The sequence below is a fragment of the Dipodomys spectabilis genome, unplaced genomic scaffold, assembly GCF_019054845.1.
Source record: "Dipodomys spectabilis isolate Male_0828 unplaced genomic scaffold, ASM1905484v1 ptg000396l, whole genome shotgun sequence".
NCBI lineage: Eukaryota > Metazoa > Chordata > Mammalia > Rodentia > Heteromyidae > Dipodomys > Dipodomys spectabilis.
The window spans coordinates 1368539-1383940 of NW_024871073.1; the positions used below are offsets into that span (position 1 = coordinate 1368539).

The 15402-nt window shown below is 37.8% G+C and overlaps 1 non-coding gene across 1 annotated transcript; it reads right to left on the reverse strand.

Annotated features, from left to right (window-relative positions):
* Positions 1 to 15006: 15006 nt before the first annotated feature.
* On the reverse strand, positions 15007 to 15108 carry LOC122096879. The gene has a single exon (XR_006145421.1). It is a non-coding gene; the product is annotated as a U6 spliceosomal RNA (small nuclear RNA).
* Positions 15109 to 15402: the final 294 nt, after the last annotated feature.

Here is a 15402-nt window from a genome sequence, read left to right on the forward strand (position 1 = left end):
GTGACTGACATGAGGCTGAAAATCTGTATGCTAGTTTATTACTTCCTATATTAAAGTCAAATTACTGCTCTCCACAGCTGTTTTACTCTTCTTAGTATAGTACAGTATTTCTCCCACTCACGTCTCCTGTATTGCTGCTTGCTATCATGTATTTTATGTTTTTTATTTAAATTCTATTGTCAAGTTAATGTACAGAGGGGTTATATTTACATAAGTAAGATAATGAATTCATTTCTTTTATAACTTGTTATCCCTTCCCCCATTTTTCTCCTTCTTCCTTCCCAATGCCCCTCCCAAGACTATTTCCAACATATTGTCTTGTGAGTATCACTGGTTCATATGTTCCCCCCTTTTGTCCTTTGTCTCACCGTTTTACTTTTTCCCTTTCCCTTAACTAGTTCAGATCAACATATTTACAATACCCAGGGAATCAAAATCAAATACAGTTACTACAGAGGATAAATCATAAGTGTGGAAAACACAAAAGGATAAAAAGAAATCACATAGTACATTTAGAACAACAACAAGATAGTACATATCTTGGAGATCATTTCCCTTGGAATCACCATACACCTTCATATGTACATAGCAATTGAGCTATTCTTCTTATCTACTAAGATTATCCTTGATGTACACAATAATGCTCCCCTATTACACAGTAATTCCACTTCTTGGCATTTACCCAAGTGACCACAAACAAGGTCACACTAAAGCTACCAGAACAATTATGTTTATCACAGTATTATTTATCATAGCTAGGATATGGAATCAACCCAGATGCTCCTCAGTAGATAAATGGATCAAGAGAATGTCACACACACACACACACATACACACACATATACACACATACACACACATATGGAATAATAAGCTTCCATCAGAAAGAATGATACCACCTCATTTGTAATGATATGGAAGATCTTGGGAAAAAATCATATTAAGTGAAGTAAGCCAGACTTAAAGAAACATAGGTCCCATTGTTTCCTTTATTTGTAATTATTAGGATAATCTCATGTATTTTAATTTGACATTTTGTTCTATGTTGAGCATACAACATTATTGCTACATTGTTTGTTATTATTTCTGCAATCAGGCAGGTATATTTAAAGAATTACGTTCATGACATCCATTACTGAAGGAAGAACATCTAAAAGAGCAGCACCTACTAGGAAGAACAACTCCTACTCATTTAGCTTCATTCCTATGTAAGGCTCGTTTTGTCCTCTGTATCCTCATGTTGTACATTAAAATACTTGGTCATCCTGTATATTTACTATCTTCTACATTGTGGCCTAAATGCCCCAGCAATTCCAGTTTGCTTTACTTTTAAATAAATTTCTCTCTTAATGATTGAGGTTGGTGTGTGTGTGTGTGTGTGTGTGTGTGTGTGTGTGTGTGTGTGTGTGTGTGTGTATAGCTTTACATATATCAGAAGACAACATTTTTCTTCATTTAGAATACATCTTTCAGGTCATTGTAAGTTATGCCTAATTGGAGAAATCTCTTGCTATTTTATTTTTATTTTTATTTTTTTTGGTCCGGTCGTGGAGCCTGAACTCTGGGCCTGGGCGCTGTCCCTCAGCTCTTCAGCTCAAGGCTAGCGCTCTACCACTTGAGCCACAGCGCCACTTCCGGCTTTTTTCTTTTTTCTTATGTGGTGCTGAGGAATCGAACCCAGGGCCTCGAGCATGCAAGGCAAGCGCTCTACCACTGAGCCACCTTCCCAGCCCTCTCTTGCTATTTTAAAGATGAAACAGAAAAATATATTTGTGCATGCACCACAATTGCTTTATTAGTCTGTCGTTGTACACTTACCATCTATTTATATCTGGGCGGCTATTGTGAACAATGTGAATAACAAACAACTACAGATATACTTACGAGTTACCCAGAGAGAAATAATCAAATGATTGGTGTGTCAGATGATATTTCCACTTTGCATTTCTTTAGAAAACTGCAAAGTACTTTCTACAATGAGAATACTAACCTGTATTTTGAACAAGAGTGTAGAAATTTTCCTTTTCTCACACTCTCACCAACATTATTACATTTTGAATTTTTTAAGGGCAGGATTTTACTATGTACAGAACCCCAGACTGGCCTTAGACTCAAATCCTCTTACTCCAAACTGCTAAATGCTTGGAATTACAAGCCTTTTCCACCACACCTGGTTCGTTTGATTTTTCTGATAAGTTATAATAGTTATGAAGTAGTATCATAGTAACTTTCATTTGCAATTCTCTAATGACTTCTGTTCACAAAGCATTAACCCAGCATAGAAGTGGTATTAAACATTACTTTGTAAACACACTGACGCTTTTCAGGGCTTTTTGGAAAACATTTCTATTCAGAACTTTTGTCCATTTTTAAACGTTTCTTGTTAATCTCATCTTTAATCTCTCTATATAAAATCAATACTTAATTCAATATAGTAGAAAGGAAAAAATTAAGCAACTCCTAACATTTTTCAATTTTCAATAATATTATATTGTTTAAATCATTTTCTGTTTTCACTTAAGACTATATAAATAAATTTAGTTAGACCTTTTACAAGGCTATATGTATTTTATTTATTTTTCTTTCATGGCTTTTTCCAAAGCCTGTGTGTCTAATATTTCTAGGTTTCTTTCAGTCTCATGTAGTTCAGATTTCAAACTGAAGTATAAATGGAAGGAAGCAAAAAAAAAAAAAAAATAGAGTTCCTCTCATCTGATGATGCCTCTACAAGAATGAGGAATGAGTTCATTCTTCTAAGGACCTTTGATTGGCTGTCAAAAAGAGAATTCATTCCTCTAGGTATTCCCTATTTTTGCAATTTAACTTAAATCATGTAAAACACAATATGCTACTCAGAGACTTTTACGTTTTCATCAGTTTTGCACATTTTCATATGGTGTTTACCTCAGTCTCCAACATTCCTTTTCATTATTCTGTCCCTGATGTTTTTATACTGCCAAGACATAATAAAACCAGTTTGATTTACAGCATGAGAATTTATCCACCTGGCTGCCTTTGAAGCAGAGCATGGTCAATAGAGAACATTCCTTCTGGTTTCTCATTACATGTAATGGCTTTTGTAATCCTTATTGCATTCTATTTAGTATTTTAAAAAACTGCTGGCTAGTTTGTGATCATTTGGGTAAATGTCCCAAAGTGGTATTGTTGGATCGTAGAGGAGCTCTATGTGTAGTCTTTGGAGGAACCTCCATACTAATTTCCAAAGCTGTCGAACAAGTTTACACACCCAACAATAATGCATTAAGGTTCCCTTCTGTCCACATACCCTCCATCATTGGTTGTTATTAGAGTTCTTGATTATAGCGATTCTAACTGGGTGATATGGTATCTCAATGTTGTTTTGATTTGCATTTCTTTTATGGCTAGAGAGGTTGAGCATTTCTTCATGTGTCTATTGACGATCCTCCTTTCCTCTTCAGAGAAGTTTCTCTTTAAGTCTTTAGCTCACTTACTTATTGGGCAGTTGTTTCTTTGAGGATCTATCATTGGGGGATTTAATTTTTTTTAGTTCCAGGTATATTTTGGATATGAGACCCTTGTCAATTACCAGCACAACTATGTTTATTGCAGCATTATTTACCATGGCTAAGATATGGAACAAACCCAGATGCCCCTCACTAGATGAAAGAATGAAGAAAATGTGATATATATACACAATGGAATTCTAGGCCTCCATCAGAAAGAATGACATTGTCCCATTTGTTAGGAAATGGAAAGACTTGGAAAAAATTACATTAAATGAATTAAGCCAGGCCCCAAAAAAACATAGTTCCCATGGTTTCCCTTATTTGCAATAACTAGTATATAGCTGAGGCAAGCAGAAAAGGTCAGATAAGTTGATGTTAGGTGAAATGAACCCCAAGATAAGTATTCAATTGTTTTTTTGTCTTTAATGCAATTGTTTCAAACACTTATAAGATGATTTCTTTGTTGATTTGTATGTCCGTCCCCCATGGTAAAACCCATGCTTTCACTGTATTTGATGTTGGTATAATTTTTGGAGGGGAAGGGAAAAATCAAATCGTTTAAATAGGGATGCAGGTGGACTCATTGCAATAATAAGATGTACAAGTCCTTATGTCGAAAAACGAACTTTACATCTTTTGCGGGGGGTGGTGGGGGTTGGTGGGATGGGGGGCTGTGGGGGGAGATGGGAAGGGATGGGAACAGGTTGCAAAGAAGGAGGCAACAATGCTTGATAAGAAATATACTCATTATCTTGCCCATGTAATTGTAAGCTCATTCCTAGAAGTTTATTTTAAGTATTTCCGAAGTTTTATTTCTCTTAATTCTTAAGAAAACATTTGCTATAATTCTAATATTATTACCATTTTAGTGTTAGGAAATATTGTAATTATAGGCACTAAGTGCATGGCCCAAAGACATATAGTGGGGAAGTGAATGAATCAAAATTTCCAAAAATTAGCAATAAAAAGTAGGTAAAATCCTCTCCATTCCCTAACACTCTCAATTCAATATTCATGTTGTCCAAGAAATATTAGCAATTATTGCCCACGGTAATTGTTTTCTGTCACATTATGTCTTAAACACAGACTGTGTTGGTAATTGAGGTCTAAAGAGAGACAAATCTCTTCTGTTCCACAGTTCCAGTATATATTTTAAAAAGTACTAAAAATAGATGGTAGCTGGTGGCTCAAGCCACCATATAATCCTGGCTACAGAAGAAGCTGAGATCTGAGGATTGCGCTTCAAAGCCAGCCCAGGCTGGAAAGTCTGGGAGACTCTTATCTCCAATAAACCACTAAGAAAGCAGAAATGGCACTGTGGTTCAAGGAGTAGAGCACTCGCCTTCAGCTGAAAGGCACAAGGACAATGCCCAAGCCCAGAGTTCAAGCCGCATGAACAAAACAAAACAAAAACAAAAAAAGGACTTACTATCTTTTAAGAATCCAAAAATGAAATAAATTCACATATAATCACTCCAAAATGCTTTAAAAGCAGAAGATGATAAAGAAGCCTCCATGAAGTAAATTTTCTTCTACTTTTTAAATTATTCTGAAAGCCTTGTGTTCTTGGTCACACCTGTAATCCTGTCTACTCGGGTATCTGCTCAAGAAACTGAGATCCATGGATAACCGTTGGAAGCCAATCAGGACAAAAAATATTCATGAGATTACTTTTTTAAAAAAATTAATGAACTAGCAAAGAGACAGGAATGGAGATGTAGCTTATATAGTAGCTCATCAATCTAAAGAGGAATAGCCTAGCAAGACCTTGATGCACTGAATTCAAACTCTGAGAATGAAAATGCGCAGGCATGCACATACCCAAACACACACACACATTTATTCAAAATATCTTCATATCAGTGTTTTGCATTAATTTCTTTGTTATCGATATTATATGGGTAAAATAGGGGAAATATTCTCTTCCATCCCAGAACATTTTTATGTTTTTTATTGTAAAAGTACTGTACAGACTGGTTACAGTTACATGAAAAAAGTAACGAATATATTTCCTATCAAGCATTGTTACATCCTTCTTTGTTTTCCCCCACCATCCCTTCCCTCCCACCTCCACAAGTACACTGCCTTCCCCCCACCCACCTAAATTGTAAAGTTCATTTTTCAACATACTGTCTTGTGCATCAAATTGTTGCAATGGGTCATACTGTATCCTTACTTAAGAATTTTTTTCCCTTTCCATCCCCAAATTAGAGAAGTGTATATACAAGATGGAGGTGCACCAACATCAGATACAGTGAAAACAGGGGTTTAAGTGTGGGGGACGCACATATAAATAAATCACATCGTACATTATAAATATATTAGAAACAACAGAAAGAAATAAAAAAACACTTGTGTCCCTGTCTTGAGGTTCATTTACCTTAACATCATATTTTCTAGTCATATGCACATGTTTTGACTTTTTCTTTTTTTTAATTGTGAAAATACCATACAGAGGAGTTACAATTACATGGAAAAGGTAATGTGTACATTTCTTATCAAGCATTGTTGCCTCCTCCTTTTTTTTTGCCTTACCATACCTTCTTTGCTTATCCCAGAGATACATTAGTTATTGCAAATAAGGGATACCATAGGACCTATGTTTCTTTTTTTTTTTTGTGAAAATACCATACAGAGGTGTTACAATTACATGGGCTAGTTATTGAGTGCATTTCTTTTTTTTATTTTGAGAATACTGACAGAGGATTTACAATTACATGGGCAAGATAATGAGTACATTTCTTATCAAGCATTGTTGCCTCTTCTTTGCTTCCCATTCCCATCCCTTACCATACTCTCCCACTTCCCCTACCTGGTCCTCCTCCCCTCGAAGTATTAAAGTTCATTTTTTGACATAATGACTTGTACATCTCATTGTTGCAATGGTTCCACCTGTATCCCTAGTTAAACGAATTGGTTTTTTTCCTTCCCCTCCACAAATTATACCAACATCAAATGCAGTGAAAGCATGGGTTATACCTTGGGGGAGGGACATACAAAGCAACATAGAAATCGTCTTATAAATATGTTAGAAAAAATTGCATGAAAGGAAAAAAACAAAGAACAAAAAAAAATTTCAATATTTATCTTAGGGTTCATTCCCCTAACATCGACTTATCTGACCTTTTCTCCTTGTCTCAGACACATAGTAGTTATTGCAAATAAGGAAAACATGGGATCTATGTTTCCTTTTTTTTATATATATATTATTTTATTTTATTTGAAAACATACTGTACAGAGGGGTTACAATTACATGGGCAGGAAAATGCATACATTTCTTACCAAGCATTGCAGCCTCCTCCTTTGTTTACCCTTCACCTCCCTTCCCAGCCTCCCCCCTCCCCCCCACCCAATCATACCCCCCCTCCCTCGCCCCAACCGACATTGTAAAGCTGGTTTTGACATGACATTTTGTACTTCTCATTGTTGCAACAGGACCACCTGAATCCTTAAACGACTTGTTTGTCCCCGTCTCCTCCACATGTTATACTGACATCAAATATAGTGAAAGCGGGGGTTACACTGTGGGGGAGGGACATACAAAGCAACAAAGAAATAATATAAATGCGTTAGAAACACATGCATGAATGAAACAAAAACATTAAAATACATATTTGAGGGTTCGTTTTCCTAACATCACATTCTCTGACTTTTTCCGCTTGACTCATACCTATACTAGATATTGCAAATAAGGGAAACCATGGGACCTATGTTTCTTTGGGCCTGGCTTACTTGACTTAATATAATTTTTTCCAAGCCTTTCCATTTCCTAACAAATGGGGCAATGTCATTCTTTCTGATGGAGGCATAGAATTCCATTGTGTATATATACCACATCTTCTTGATCCATTCATCTACTGAGGGGCATCTGGGTTGGTTCCATATCTTAGCTATGGTAAATAATGCTGCAATAAACATAGTTGTGCTGGTAGCTTTAGTGTGGCCTTGTTTGTGGTCATTTGGGTAAATGCCCAAAAGTGGGATTGCTGGGTCATTGGGGAGCTCTATATGGAGTCTTTTGAGGAACCTCCATACTGCTTTCCAAAGTGGTTGAACAAGTTGACATTCCCACCAACAATGAAGTAAGGTTCCTTTCTGTCCACATCCCCTCCAGCATCTGTTGTTGTTAGAGTTCTTGATTTTTGCTGTTCTAACTGGAGTGAGGTGATATCTCAATGTTGTTTTGATTTGCATTTCTTTTATGGCTAGGGATGTTGAACATTTCTTCATGTGTCTATTGGCCATCCTTCTTTCTTCTTCAGAGAAGCTTCTCTTTAGGTCTTTCGCCCACTTACTTATTGGGCAGTTGTTTCTTTGAGGATTTGTTGTTGGGTGGTTTAATTTTTTGAGTTCCAAGTATATTTTAGATATGAGACCCTTGTCCGTTGTATGGCTAGTAAAGATCTTCTCCCAATCCGTGGGCTTTCTATTGATCTTGCTAGCTATGTCATTTGCCCTGCAGAAGCTCTGCAACCTTATACAATCCTATTTGTCCAACCTTTCTTTGATTTGTTGTGTTTCCGGGTCTCTATTCAGAAAATCTCGGCCTGAGCCGAGGAGACCCAGGGTTTCTCCTATTCCATCCTGTAATGTTTTCAGAGTGTCAGCTTTGAGTTCAAGGTCTTTGATCCATTTGGAGTTGATTCTGGTGCAGGGTGATATATAAGGATCTAGCTTTAGTTTTCTACATGTAGTTAACCAGTTTTGCCAGCACCATTTACTGAAGAGGCTGTCTGTCTTCCATTCTATTGTTTTAGCTCCCTTATCGAAGATTAGATGGCTATAGGTCTGTAGGTTCATTTCTGGGTTTTCAATTCTATTCCATTGGTCCTGAGGTCTGTTCTTATGCCAATACCAAGCTGTTTTGATTACTATGGCTTTATAGTAGAGTTTGAAATTTGGTATTGATATTCCTCCAGCAGTGTTCTTTCCGTTGAGGAGCGTTTTTGCTATTCGGGGTCTTTTATTGTTCCATATGAATTTTTGGATTGCCTCTTCTATTTCCTTGAAGAATGAGGGTGGAATTTTGATAGGTATTGCGTTGAATTTGTAGATAGCCTTGGGAAGTATTGCCATTTTCACAATGTTAATCTTTCCAATCCAGGAGCATGGGAGGTTTTGCCATTTTTTAAGTTCTGTGTTGATTTCCTTTTTCAAGATTTTAAAGTTTTCATCATAGAGGTCCTTCACTTCTTTAGTTAATTCCTAGGTATTTTATTTTTTGTGGGGCTATTACAAATGGAGTTGCTTTCCTAATTTCAGCCACACTTTTCTCATTGTTGGCATACAGAAAAGCCATGGATTTTTGGGGGTTAATTTTATAACCTGCTACTTTGCCAAAGTTTTGAATCAGCTTAAGTAATTTGGGAGTGGAGTCTATCGGATTCTTTAAATACAAGATCATGTCATCTGCAAAGAGGGAGAGTTTTATTTCTTCTTTCCCTATTTGGATCCCCTTTATGTCTGCATCTTGTCTTATTGCTGTAGCTAGGCATTCTAACACTAGATTGAAGAGAAGTGGAGAGAGTGGGCATCCTTGTCTTGTTCCTGAGTTAAGAGGAAATGGCTTTAGCTTTTCACCATTGAGTATAATGCTGGCTGTAGGTTTGTCCTATACAGCCTTTATTGTACTGAGGAATGTTCCATGGATTCCTAATTTTTCCAAAACCTTCATCATAAAGGGGTGTTGGATCTTGTCGAATGCTTTTTCTGCGTCTATTGAGATAACCATGTGGTTCTTATTCTTGCTCCTGTTGATGTGATGAATAATATTAATTGATTTGCGTATATTGAACCAGTTTTGCATCCCTGAAATGAATCCTGTTTGATCGTGGTGTATGATTTTTTGGATGAATTGTTGAAGTCGGTTGGCCAAAATTTTGTTGAGAAGTTTTGCATCAATGTTCATCAAAGAAATGGGTCTATAGTTCTCTTTCTTTGATGAGTCCCTGCCTGGTTTTGGGATGAGGGTTATGATGGCTTCATAGAATGTGTTCGGTAGTGAGCGTTCTCTTTCAATTTCATTGAAGAGTTGGAGGAGAATTGGTGTGAGCTCTGCTTTGAAGGCCTTGTAAAATTCCGCTGTAAAACCATCTGGTCCTGGACTTTTCTTAGCTGGGAGGTCTCTTATTGCTGTTTCTATTTCAATGCTTGATATGGGCCTGTTAAGATAGTTTAACTCATCTTGGTTTAGTTTTGGCATGTCAATATTTGCTAGGAAGAGGTCCATTTCTGTCAAGTTCTCAAACTTATTAGCATACAGTTTTGAGAAGTATTCCCTTATAATGTTCTGAATCTTGGTTGTTTCCGTGGTGATGTTTCCATTCTCATCTCTGAGTTTATTAATTTGGGTGTGTTCTCTTCTTTTTCTGATAAGATTTGCTAAGGGTCTGTCAATTTTGTTAAGTTTTTCGAAGAACCAACTCTTTGTTTTGTTGATTCTTTCTATAGTTTTTTTGGATTCTAATTCATTTAATTCTGATTTAATTTTGATTATTTCTTTCCGTCTACTGGATTGGGGTTTATCTTGCTGCTCTTTTTCAAGGAGGTTTAGATGCGTCATTAAATTGCTAGTTTCAGATCTCTCCAATTTGTTGATGTAGGAGCTCAGAGCTATAAACTTGCCTCTGAGTACTGCCTTTGCTGTGTCCCAGAGGAGCTGGTAATTTGTGTGTTCATTTTTGTTGAATAGCATGAACATTTGAATTTCCTTTCTAATCTCTTCCATGACCCACTCATGATTCAGCAGTGTGTTGTTCAGCCTCCATGTGATACCGGACTTTCTTTGGTGGCTTTTGGTGTTGAGTTCTAATTTTATTCCCTTGTGGTCAGAGAGAATGCAAGGTATAACTTCAATGTTTCTGAATTTAGACAAGTTTGCTTTGTGGCCTAAAATGTGGTCTATTTTAGAAAACGTTCCATGTGCTGCTGAGAAAAACGTGTATTCTGATGCTGCTGGGTGAAATGTTCGGTAAATGTCTGTTAAGTCTAGTTGATCTATGCAGCTGTTTAGATCTGTGGTTTCTCTGTTGAGTTTTTGCCGAGTTGATCTATCTAGTGGGGAGAGTGGTGTGTTAAAATCCCCAACTATTAATGTCTTTGGATCTATATGGGATTTGAGGGAAAGTAGTGTTTCTTTGATAAATTTTTGTGCTCCATTGTTTGGTGAATAGATATTTAGAATTGTAATATCCTCCTGAAGGAGAGATCCTTTAATTAGTATGTAGTGACCTTCTTTATCTCTTTTCACGAATTTTAATTTGAAGTCTATTTTATCTGATATTAGGATTGCAACTCCCGCCTGTTTATGCGGTCCGTTTGCTTGGTAGATTTTGTTCCAGCCTTTAACATTGAAAATGTGTTTGTTTTTACGGGCAAGATGTGACTCCTGCAGGCAGCAGATAGAAGGGTCTTGTTTTTTAATCCAACTAGACAGTCTATGTCGCTTAATTGGAGAATTCAGTCCGTTAACGTTAAGAGATAAGACTGAGAGGTATTTGGGAGTTCCTGCCATGTTATCCACTTTCTTGGGGGCTGCAATAACTGGGTTCTTCCTATGGTTCTTGGATTCGCAGTTTGGGTGCAGTTTCTTGGCCTTTATTGCGGTCTTGTTGGTTTTCTATGTGTAGGACATCTTTAAGAATCTTTTGTAGGGCTGGTTTGGTGGAGATGTATTGTTTCAATTTTTCTTTGCTATGGAAGGTTTTTATTTGGCCTTCGGTTATGAAGGAGAGTTTAGCTGGGTACAGTATTCTTGGTTGATAGTTGTTTGTTTTTAGGGCATGGCATACATCGTTCCAGGCTCTTCTTGCTTTGATTGTCTCTGCTGAGAAATCTGAGGTGATTCTAATTGGTTTCCCTTTATAAGTGATTACCCTTTTCTCTCTGACAGCTTTAAGGATCTTTTCCTTGTTCTGAGTTGATCCTGTGTGGATTATAATGTGGCGGTCGGATGTCCTATTCTGGTCTGGTCTATTTGGGGTTCTAAAGGCTTCTTGTATCTGGACAGGCCTATCTTTTTGCATGTTTGGGAAGTTCTCTGCTAGGATCCTGTTAAACAAATTTCCTATACCATTAACTTCTGTTTCTAGGTGCTCCTCTACACCCATTATCCTTAGATTAGGCCTTCTGATGGTGTCTTCCAGGTGTTGGATAGATCTATCATATTTCTTGGACTTGTCTTGGATGGTTGTATGTTCTTTCTCTATAATATCTAGGCTGTCTTCAATCCCTGAGATTCGATCTTCTGCATGGTCTAACCTGCTGTCAAGACTCTCTACTTTGTTTTTTACCTCTTTTCCTTCTAGTTGGTCAGCTTTGATGGCTTCAAGTTCTTTGTTGAAGCTCTGTTTTAGGTCTTGTATGAATTTGTTTACTTCCTTAATTTGGTGTTCAGTGTTTGTCCTCAAATCACTTAGTTGATTGGTTATGGTTTCTTTGGGCTCCCATTCCTTCTGTTGGGTTCCATTCAGCATTCCCTTTGTGGTCTCCCTGACTTCCTTCAGATCTTTGTTAATGGATTCCATGAATGCCTTTAGTGATCTTTGTGTGTTCTCTACCTGGTCTCTCAATTCCTGTATTACTCTTTGATTAGCTTCCTCCCGTTCGTGGAATTCCTGCAGATCTCTTTGAGTGTTCTCAGCCTGCTCACGCCATTCCTCCCTTTCTCTTTGAATATTCTCAAGTTGTTCACGCAAATCCTGTATCAGTTTTTGAGTAGCTTCCTCACGCTTATGATATTCCTGTATAAACTTCTGGGATGCCTCCTCTCTCTCCCTGTCACGCTCATACAGAGTCCTTTGTACATTGTCAAACCTTTCATTTATCATGTTTGCCAGCAGTGTTTGTAGAGCTGTTTGGGAACTCTCCTCTGGATTATTCATTATCTGTTCTAACCCCTGATTATCAAGATTGGGAATTGAGATACCCGAATTTGCCATTTTTCTTGTGTTTTTCTGGCTTACTCTGCCCATTTGAGATGAAGATAGCACCAGTTTTGTGCTAGAACACTATCTTAAGGCAACCATCAACCAAAGTTTGCATTTCTACAGTCAATAGTCTACAGATACAATCTAGTTCAACAGATACATCTATTCGACATCAAACAACTATATGTTAAAGGACTTCGAACCGCAGAGAAGAATTTGGAAAACCAGAAATTATTAGGGTTAGGGAGAGATGTGGGTAAAAAATAGGAATAGATTGGTGTGGGGAGGCACAGGGAGAGTTAACTATGTCCTAATCACAATGCAGGAAATAGGTTGGGTAGGATGCAAGTAGAGAGAGAGAGAGAAAGAAGAAAGGGAAAGGGGAATGAAAAGAGACCAGAAAAAAAAATAGAAACGTAAAAATTAATGTTATTTTAGAGATTAAAAGACCATCTGTTTATAGAGGAATATGAATATGTTGGGAGAAAGGGAGGGACATAGAGGAGATGTGGAAAACTTTAAAAAATGCTTAAAATATTATATAGGTATAAAGAGGTAGTACTGCTATTAATGAATTTAAGTCTCAGAGGTTTTGAATTGAGTAATAAGTTTGTGGGTTAAGTGTGTACACAATGGGGGGTAGGGTCTACTGGTTAACTATGGGTTTATCTGAGGATGTGCAGGACAAGAGTTAAGTCACATAAAGAAGAACAAAGAGGAAAAGATGGAAAGGATAGGAAAGTGAGAAGAAAAGATCAGAAGTTCAGTAGAGCTAGACAAAAAAAAAAAGATAATTAAGAATGAAAGAAAAAGAGAAAGAAGACAAGAAAAGAAAGGAAAACACACATTCACGTATTCCTAAAATAAAAATTATAAGAGGAGAAAAGAAAAAAAAAAAGTTAATGGAAAACAATTATTTTTTCAGAAGAGGCAAAAATTAAAGATTAATAAAAGTTTTAGAAAAGCAAAAAAATTTTTTTTATATATATAAGGTAACAAAAAACGAAGAAAAAAAAACAAAACAAAAAAAAGAAAAAAAGGAAAGAAGAAGAAGAAAAAAAAAAAGGTCTTTGATTTTTTTTGGGGGGGGGGGAGGGGTGGGAAGAGTCCTGTATCTCCCTTTTGTCTGTAACCAAAGTGTGGTTGGAGTCTCTGGTCAGCTTGAGGTCCTGTGGCTTGATTGGTTTCTTAAGTCAGTTTGTTGGAACAGGCAGAAAAATGCTCTGCTTTACCCAAGATTTTGAGATTCCCCGTCCCAGGTTAGTTTACTAGGAGGGTGATCTGCTTTGAGAATCACAAAAGAGGGGGATGCAGTGATGAGGCTAGGTTCTGGGTAGAGTTGAGGCCTTTCAACAAACAGTAGCTTTTCCCTGGGGCTATTTTGTGAAAAAAACTCACAGCACCCAGCCTGGAGCCATTCTCAGGGTTTCTGTTTTTCAATTGATTGTGGTGGCTGCTAGAGGGAGGGGCAGCCTCTGGCTCTGGTTACCCGGTGAGGAGAGCCACTCCAATGGCTGGCGCCTGAGCTGGGAGTCTGTGAGGTCACTTCGCCATTAAGTTCTTGTGACCTGCTAAATGACTCGTTTTATTCCAAGGCCTGAGCTGGAGCTAGCCGCTCCTCGAGCTTTGTCGGTATCCAAGATGGAGATCACCGGTGCTGGGTGGGGGGAGGGGTGGCCTTCCCTCCTCTGCTCCCTGGGAAGGAGTGAGGAAGTGGGGCTACTCACGCCGAGTCTTGGATCCTGGGTCGTCTCTGGTCTGCAAAGTGCAGGATGATGTTGTCCGCTCCTTGTCGGTTCTTGCTGGTGTTGAGTAGAATCCGCTCGCCCACTTTGTCTGGATCCTTCGTCCCGGACTCTCTGTGTGAGCGCTCAGGTATGGCCGCGGCTGCGGTCGCCTCTGCGACCCTGCTGCCGCAGCAGCAGCTGCTGGCAGACGCTCAGATGTGTCTGCTTGGCTTCCCCTCTCTTGGCTAACTCTCTGTCCTGTGATGGCACACTTGGTGTGATTCTCTGGCTTGGGACTGTTCACTGGAACTCTGAAACTGTTTTCTATGCAAGAACTTGTTCAGATTCCAGCTTCTCCTCCGCCATCTTCCCGGAACCGCTCGGATCTATGTTTCTTTGGGCCTGGCTAACTTCACTTCTTTGGGCCTGGCATAATTTACTTAATATAATTTTTTCCAAGTCTTTCCATTTCCTAACAAACTGGGTGATGTCATTCTTTCTGATTGAGGCATAGAATTCCAGTACACACACACACACACACACACACACACACACACACACACACACACACACATTTTCTTGATCCATTCGTTTACTGTGGGGCATCGGGTTTGGTTATGTATCTTAGCTATGGTAAATAATGCTGCAAGGAACATAGTTTTGCTCGTAGTTTTAGTATGGTCTTGTTTTTGATCATTTGGGTGAATGCCCAAAATGGGATTGCTGGATCTTAGGGGCGCTCTCTGTAGTCTTTTGAGGAACCTCCATACTACTTTCCAAAGTCTTCGAACAAGTTTAAACTCCGAACAACAAGGCATTAACCTTACCTTCTGTCCACATCCCATCAGGAAATCTGTTCTTTTAAAAATCTGGAATGCTTCACGAAGTTGAGTGTCATCCTCTGTCAGGGGCTATTCTTCTCTTTATTGTTCCAATGTTAGTGTATTTGCTAATGAATTGAGCACAGAACAATTTTATATATAAAGTGTAATTGATTTTCTTAAACTAGACAATTCTAAAAAAATTAAATTCAAAAGAATTGTCGTGAAATTTTAGAACCATGTATTTCTTACATAAGAACACATTTAAGAATAAAGTCAAGATTGACATGTCAAAAACAAAATAATTCCAGACATTTGTTGTTCAACTGATGTGTAGGAGGAGGAATTCAATTATTCTGTACAAGGAAACTGTCATAATGAACACTATAGAAATTGTTAAGGTTTGTTAAAATTTTAAGGTTTTAAATATGTTTAATT